The sequence below is a fragment of the Mustela nivalis genome (assembly GCF_964662115.1).
Source record: "Mustela nivalis genome assembly, chromosome: 12".
Classification (NCBI taxonomy): domain Eukaryota; kingdom Metazoa; phylum Chordata; class Mammalia; order Carnivora; family Mustelidae; genus Mustela; species Mustela nivalis.
In genome coordinates, this window is record NC_139031.1 from 14,002,605 (window position 1) to 14,010,882 (window position 8,278).

The window sequence follows — 8,278 nt, forward strand, 5'->3', positions numbered from 1 at the left end:
GCTACAATCTCACCACGTTCTATGTATTTGCTCTTTTGTCCCCAAATTCCTTCTAGATGGCTTTTCTTCCAGAGAGGCAAGCGGTCGCTGCCCACATTCTCTTCATTTCTACCCTCTTGTTTTGCCCTTCTACTTTTCTTTTCTCTGCAATACCCTCTTCTCTCTCTTTCTCTCTCTCTCTTTCTTTAACAGATATTTTCCCTCATTCCCATTGTTCAAGACCCAGCTAAGCCTCACCCGGTCTGTGAAACCTTCCCTACCTACTGTAGTTCATGCCGATCTTTTCCTTTTTTGGGTTTTCACACTTCCAAGTCCAAATCCTGTCATCTAACACTGAGACGTCTGCTGTTGGAAGAATGAGAAATCGCTTTGGAGACCACCTAAAACCTCCATCGTGACCCAGTATCATCTTCTCTTGGAGGAAGACATTCCCAACATTTTTTATGGAAAAGACAAATCCATCAACAACCTCAAAGGGTCACATGCTCATAATCCTTACGTTACCGCAACAATCTCAAATGTTGCACAATTCCTTTCTAGTCCTTTATATTAACACACAAACCATTTTATATTTCGTTTTGGTCCCATTTAACGTTATAACCCAAACACGCCCTACGTGTCTTCACAGTCATTGTAACAGAAGCACACATTCCCTCCTTACTGGAATATGATTCCATCAAGCCGCTCTCCTCATACTGGACATAGGGTCACTGGCCCTGTCTTTTCAAAAGACGTACATGTTGCTCTTGAGTCCGTCTCCTCTAAGCTCTGAGAATGGACTCAATGAACCTTCTCTTGCACTTTGTCGTCTCACCGTCTTCAGGCATCTTCTCTTCTCTTGGCAGGGATGCTTAGTCTTCCCTGTCCTAAAATAGGTCTCAAGCCTACTGGGTACCATTCTCTTTGGCAGCCAGCATTTCACAAGCAGCTCTTTCTTTCCCTTTGTTTGCCTCTCACCCTCGCCATCTCAGTGGAAAGTCTCTTTTTAATGACCAGTCATCAAGTCCAAAGAGATTTTCTCAGTCCTTGTCATCCCTGACACCGACCTTTCCCTTTGGAAGCTTCCCTCCAGGCCTTTGAAGACACTACACGTCCCTTGTTCTCCTCAAAGTCTCTCTGCCTTTTTCCACTCCCTTTCAGCTCTTCTGTGATGAAATTCTTCCGTGAGGGCCTGTCCTCAGCCCTCTTCTGTTCTTCTCTCCTTTCTTCCCAGACACAGTCATGTACCCTCACATCTGCAGCTAACAGCTTTGAGCAAATGATTTCTGTGTCTGTGTTTTGAGCCCCACCTGCCTTATTTCCCAAGCTGGCGCTCTTACCCTCACCGCACTCTGTGTTAACGTTGCTCCCTGGGTGCTGGCCGGGCTCCCACAGCCGACCACTCTGACCTCAAGGATCTTGCCTTCTAACCTGGACCCTCCAACCGACTTGCCTTTATCTATCCTGACATATACGGCCTCAGATTCTCTGCACTTGATCTTCACCAAAAGGCCGAGAAGTAATGACCTCAGAGCCTCTGAGTTGTCAATCCTTTATTTTTTTCTCCCCTTGTATTTATCAGTTGATTTAAGATCCAGAATATGTCTCATCTATTTTCTAATTTCCATTCCAACCCACAAAGTTTTTATTAAAAAAATTTAAATACATGGGGCGCCTGGGTGGCACAGTCAGTTAAGCATCTGACTCTTGGTTTCCACTCAGGTCATGACCTCAGGGTCGTGAGATCAAGCCCACTGTGGGGCTCTGTGCTGAGTGTGGAGCCTGCTTAAGATTCTCTCTCTCCCTCTCCCTCTGTCCCTGCCCTGCTCCATGCTTGCTTGTGCTTTTTCTCTCTCAAAAAATTTTAAATACAAAAGTAGTACACGCCTGTGTTAAAAATGCAAATGATATAATATTACTATAATCATATGGATTAATATAGGGGTAAAAAACAAGTGATCCTCTTCATAAAAGTGAACATTCCCTTTCATGTATTTGCTCCCCAACCCTCTCTCCAAATTCTGTTTCTTCACCCAGTGATACACTTATACTTTTTTTTTTTTATAAAGATTGTTATTTATTTGTCAGAGACAGAGGGAGAGAGAGTGAGCGAGCACAGGCAGACAGAGAGGCAGGCAGAGGCAGAGGGAGAAGCAGGTTCCCTGCTGAGCAAGGAGCCCGATGTGGGACTCGATCCCAAGACCCTGGGATCATGACCTGAGCCAAAGGCAGCTGCTTAACCAACTGAGCCACCCAGGCGTCCCACACTTATACTTTTTTATTTTTATTTATTTATTTATTTGTTTGTTTGTTTTTTAAAATATTTTATTTATTTGTCAGAGAGAGCGAGCGAGAGCGAGCACAGGCAGACAGAGTGGAAGGCAGAGTCAGACGGAGAAGCAGTCTCCCTGCGGAGCAAGGAGCCCGATATGGGACTCGATCCCAGGACGTTGGGATCATGACCTGAGTCGAAGGCAGCTGCTTAACCAACTGAGCCACCCAGGCGTCCCACACTTATACTTTTTTAAAGCAGTGGATTTATAATCACATTTTTTCTCATTAATGGGATTACACAATACAGTGTCTTGCTTTCTCTCACATGTAATACATAGATCTTCCATGGAACAGAGTAGGAAGTCCAGAAATAGACCTACACGAACATAGCAATTAATTTTGAGAAAGTGTAAAGTCAGTTCAGTGGAGAAAGGAGTCTTTTCAACCAGTGGTGTTGTAACAACTGACATATACAAAAAAAAATTAACTGAAACCCTTATCTCACAAAAATATAAAAGTTGACTCAGATGGACCATAGAGCTAAACATAAGAGCTAAAAATTACATATCTAGAGGGAAACATAGAAGAAAATATCTGTGACCTTGGGTTAGGTAAAATTTCTTATGTAGGACTCAAAAAAGCAAGAGTCAAAAAAATAAAGAAGAAAAAAATAAAAACTGGGTTTCATCAAATTTAAAAACTTCTGTTTTTTTTTAGGATACCATCAAGAGAATGAAAAGATAAATTACGGAATATGAGCAATTATTTTCAAGATATTATCTGCAAAATGATTTGGTATGCAGGATTTTTAATGATGCTTACAACTTCATACTAAGGAGACAAACAATCCAATTATAAAATGAGTAAAAGATTTGAAGAGACACTTCACCAAAAAAGAAATATCACTGGTAAATAAGCACATGAATAGATGCTCAATGTTATTAGTCATTAGGAAAATGCAAAATAAGACCACAAGGAGATAGCACTGCATACCTACTAGAACTGTTCAAATTAAACTGACAAAAGCAAGTGCTGACAGTTACGTGGAGCAACTGGAACTCTTATACACTGCTGATGAGAATGTGAAGTATTACATTCACTTCGGAAGACAATTGGGCAGTTTCTTATAAAGTCAAATATACAGTTGTTACATAATTTTGGAGTTTAATTCCTATTTACCCAAGAAAAATGAAAACATATATTCACACAGAAGCAAACATTTATAGAAGCTGAATTCATGATAGCCCCCAAACAAGCAAAACAACCCCCCAAAACAATAAACTGAAATCAGCCAACATGTCCATCAGCTGGCGAATAGATAAACAAATTGTGGTACATCCATTAAATGGAATGCTAGTTAACAGTAGAAAGGAACAAATTATGGATACATGTAACAAGGCGGATGAATCTTAGAGACACAATAGGTAAAAGAAAGTGGACACAAAAGGCTACATACTGTATCATTCCATTTATGGGAGATTCTGGGAATGGCAAAGCTATAGAGACAGAAATTATATCAGTGGTTATCAAGGACTGGGGTAGAGGCAGGGGGTAAACTGCCAGCTGGCATAAAGGAACATTTGAAGGTGATGGAAACATTCTATATATTGAACATTGTGGGGGCTTTAGGATTTTTCATACATTTTCCAAAACCCACTGAAGTGTAAATTTTAAAAACAGTGAATTTTATCTGATGGAATTACTGGACTGAATTTACCTGTCTGAAGTAAGCCTAACTAAAGAACAATAATAATAAAAGAAGAAACACCAAGGAAGAAAGAAAGAGAGACACGCAAAAGCATATCTACATATAGAATTTTCTTACCAGATGGTGAGCTGATTTTAAATTTGGATAGATAAGGCCAAATTGTCCTCCAAAATGGCTATACCAATTTATACCTCCATGAGTAGAATCCAAGAGTGCCTATTTCCCCATGCTATGGCACAAATGGATATAATCAATTTTTTAAAAGTTCTGTCTATTTGATGGTGAAAAATGTTATGATCCTGACACTTCAGGCACACACAGTTAAGATCTTGTCCTAATTGGTCTCTCCACTCGCAGTCTATTCTCTCCAAATCATCTTATATAATGTTAATAGAGTAATCCTTCTTGTGCCTGGTTCTAATAATATCTCACAAAAATTATTAACGATACCCCACTGCCTAGAAAATTATGTCCAGACCCTTTATCCAGATATTTGAGTCCTTGTTCTACCCCAGCTCCTACTTTCTCTCTTCTCTATGACTGTCTTCTTATTTTTAGCAGAAAATGTTGACTTACACCTCTAGTTCAATGGTTCTTACTCCCTTTTCTTTCCAGCCTTTTTGGAGGTAGAGTTGACACATAACATTGTACAAGTTCAGGGTATACAATGTGATGATTTGCTACATGTATATTTTGGGCAAGGTGGGTATAATCAGGCCTATCATCAGAAAAGAAAAGACTGAGGTTTGAGAGTAAGTTTTCCCCAAGAAGACAAGGTTTTATGTGAGAGAGCAGAGCTCAGAACTCAGCTCTTCCCATTCCTAGTCCAGGGCTCTCTGTTCCATTTCCTCCTGCCTTCTGGCCATCTCCAACTTTCAGGCTGTCAGTCTGTCCTTTCTGTTTCTATTCTTCTCATCAGCATAAAGGGGCCTAGGTCAAAAATACAGCTGGAGGTTTACACGTATTTCGTTGAAATATTAGAAACTTATATGCCACACAAGCAACCTATTAAATATTACTCTCCTCCTTCCTTGACGAGCATACCTTCAAAATGACCTGGTAGGCGAGATTCAAAAGCAGAGGGGTTCCTGGGTGGCTAAGTTGGTTAAGCGGCTGCCTTTGGCTCAGGTGGTGATCTCAGGGTCCTGGGATCGAGCCCCGTGTCGGGCTCCCTGTTCAGTGGGGAGTCCGCTTCTTCCTCTGCCTCGGTGCTCTCTCTCTCAAGTAATCAGATAACATCTTTAAAAAGAAAAACAACAAACCAGAAGCAGAATTCCCAGGCTCTTTGAAATTCTGAGTAGTACGGCAGCCAAGCCATATGAGTATGAATATGGAGCTTGTTCCGCCCTCTCTGCCCACTCCTTGTTCTTGGCTTCATTCACTTGGGCTCTGTGGGCTCATCTCATCCTACCTGCACATCTCAGTTCCCTCACTCCCCGGCAAACAACTACCCATGGCTGCCTTGGGACCAGACATACCTTGGCCCACTCACCCTTTGGGAAGAAGAGGCCACAGGGGCCCTGAAAGTGAGCGTGGGGCCGACTGGTGGGGCATTCTGGGGGCCTGGGTACCAGACCATGGGGGAATGTGGGCTCCTGCTGGGGTGCTCCTTTGGCTTCTCGGACTCCTTCTCCTGTGGGGAGAGGTACAGTTGGAGGAAGCCCACTCTGGGGCCCTCCCGTAAACTGGGGCCCATTGTGCTTAGGTCTAAGGGTGGCACTGATCCTATCTCCCTCCCCAAATCAGACAGCAAACCTTTTGAGGACCCAGGCTAATTCTCCCCTCACCCCACCCCAGAGACTGTATTTTACTGGAAAACAGGAGATGGGGATTCTACTTGAGGGTCAGCCCTAGGTAAATAAACTCACCTGCCTGGTTGGTTTCTTTCTCCATACAATGAAAATTGCACGAGATAATATTCAAAATCACTATTTTAATCTTCTTTTATATCTCCCCCCACCCCCAGCACTAACTTGTTATAGTATGGTGCTCAGAAGAATTTGCTGGATTTATTCTGCCTCATTTGGTATGAATGCCCTGAGGCCTTGTCTTGATCTCTTCTCAGGCACAAGTGTGCATGGGTGTGTGTGTGATTACACACGTAAGTGCCCCTACCACCCGGTTGGCCTTGGACTTCCAAGTCACAGAAACTTCTAGCTGGATGATTAGAGCCCCAGGAGACTTTTTCTTAGACACTCAGGCAGAATGCATTAAATCCTAACAGAGGTAACATTCAGTTTTATGCCTTCAGAGCTTGGAATCTAGGAGACCCTAGGGGTCTTTCTATAGAGAGTTGGTGACCTTGAGTCATTTCTAATATCTCTAAGTTGCAATTTTTATATCCCACTGATGTCAAACCCTTCTTAATGGCTCGGCAACCATTTTATTTTCTTTAAATTGGCTGAGAACGGAGAGGGAGACTTCTTTCTCTAACAACCCCAGTACTAGTGTAGGTGGGAGCTCTCTGGAGGCTGGGGCCAAATCTGAAAGCTTGAATCGCTTCCCTGGGCCCGTAGATACTCTGGTTCAAGACCACAAATGTATAATGAGGACTTACTGGTGCTATGGGGATCCCTAAGCTAGATAACATCATCTTGGAACTTCATACTAATTTGATTAGAGAGCAAAGGATACATTTATAAAAGATAAACTAATACTTGAGGACAAGACGATTTAAGAACCACCCCAAGGCAGTGGTCTGTAGTCCAATGACGTGTTTACACAGTGAGTTCAGAGGGTGAAGAAAGACATTGAACAAGAGATCCTAGATCTCGGGCCAAGGTATCCCGGGCCAGACATGCCTGAATAGGCAGTGTTTTCCCAGAGGAACTCACCTGGAGATTGTGAGCTGAAGGCAAGGTATGCAGAACCCTCTGGAAGCTGGTGGGGAATCAATTGTTACCAACATAGCACTGTTTACGATTGGAGGCATAATGAAGTACAAAACAAATTAGGAACATCAACAAAAGCTAACTTTATCCTTTATTCTCAATTATCTTCCTCGAAAGTAACAGGTAGGTACTTCTAGAAGGGTGCCTCAGCCTTCTTCAGAGGAAGGACTACTACTGATTCTCCAGTCATCTCGCCAGGGGGAAAGGTGCCCAGGTGGGTTGGAGTCGCCAGGCTGGGTCTAGCAGGGGAGCCAGACTGGAGAGCAACCGGGATCCTTTTATCAATGGAGATGAGTCACATTTTCCACTAACCACTACAGTTTCCTAGGCAATGAGATAGTGTCTCCAACTCACACCTTTAGTCCCCTGCCTGGTGCAAGCCTTCTAAAAGGATGCAAAGATGCAAAATTGCCAAGTTCACATTCCAAGACCTTTACAGCAGGTGTGTTCGGAGTTAGACGCTTGGCCCGTAGCAGCTATTTGACCGATGTTAACTCCCCTCTTGGCTTTCCACGTTTCCCCTCATCCCCAAACTCTGACTCCGCAAACGCTTATCTTCCGACCTTCTCTCCCCTGCCCAAGATAGCTGCTTTCCCTAAGAGGGCCTGGACGGGCGCGCTTCTCTCCAGCGCTGCGGCGGTTCGGTTCAGCAGGCGCCTTCTGAAGGCCTACTACGTGCGGGGTTTGCGGGCCTCCCAGGCCCACAGCGTCCTGTCGTTCCGGAACGACCCACACAGGAGGCAGAACCTCTGGAGGGAGAAAGGATGCGTGGAGCTGTGTGCGCGCGTTTCCCGCCTCCTCGACTGCACGTCGGGCTCTCGGGAAGGGAGCCCGACCTTTGCTTCGCTTTGTCCCCTCCGCAGCCCCGAAGGCTGTCCTCCGAGCGCAGGCGCCCCGCTCACACCTGCTGCCCCGCACGGAACGGAGCAGAGCGAAGCCAGGCGCGGGAGGAGGAGCGTGAGGCCCGCCGCTCTCGGGGCCGGCCAGGTTTCCCGGCTCTCACCCCTCCTCGCGGTCCTCCCTCCCTCCCGGCGCCCCCGGGAGTGGAACGCGCGGGGCTACCCGGGCGGCGGGCCCCGGGGTTCCGTGCGAGGCGGCGCGGCACCGGCCGCCGGCCCGGCCCAGGCCTCCCGCGCCTCCCCCGCGCCCCCCGGAGTCCCCCTCCAGGGAGGCGGGACCTGGGGGAGACCCGGCCCCGGCCCCGCGCGGCGCAGCCCCGGCGCGCCCGAGCCCCGCGCTCGCCGCCTGGCAGCCCCGCAGGCAGGCGCCGGGCCGGCCGGGAGGTGGTGCTAGCCTCCCCGCGCCCGGGCCCGCGCGTTGCCGAGCAGCCGCTCGGAGGCTCCGAAGGGGGCGGAGCGGCGAGGCCGGCGTGCGGCTGGCGGCCCCTGTCCGCGGTTCCGGCCCCCGGCCCGCCCCCGCCTCGCCG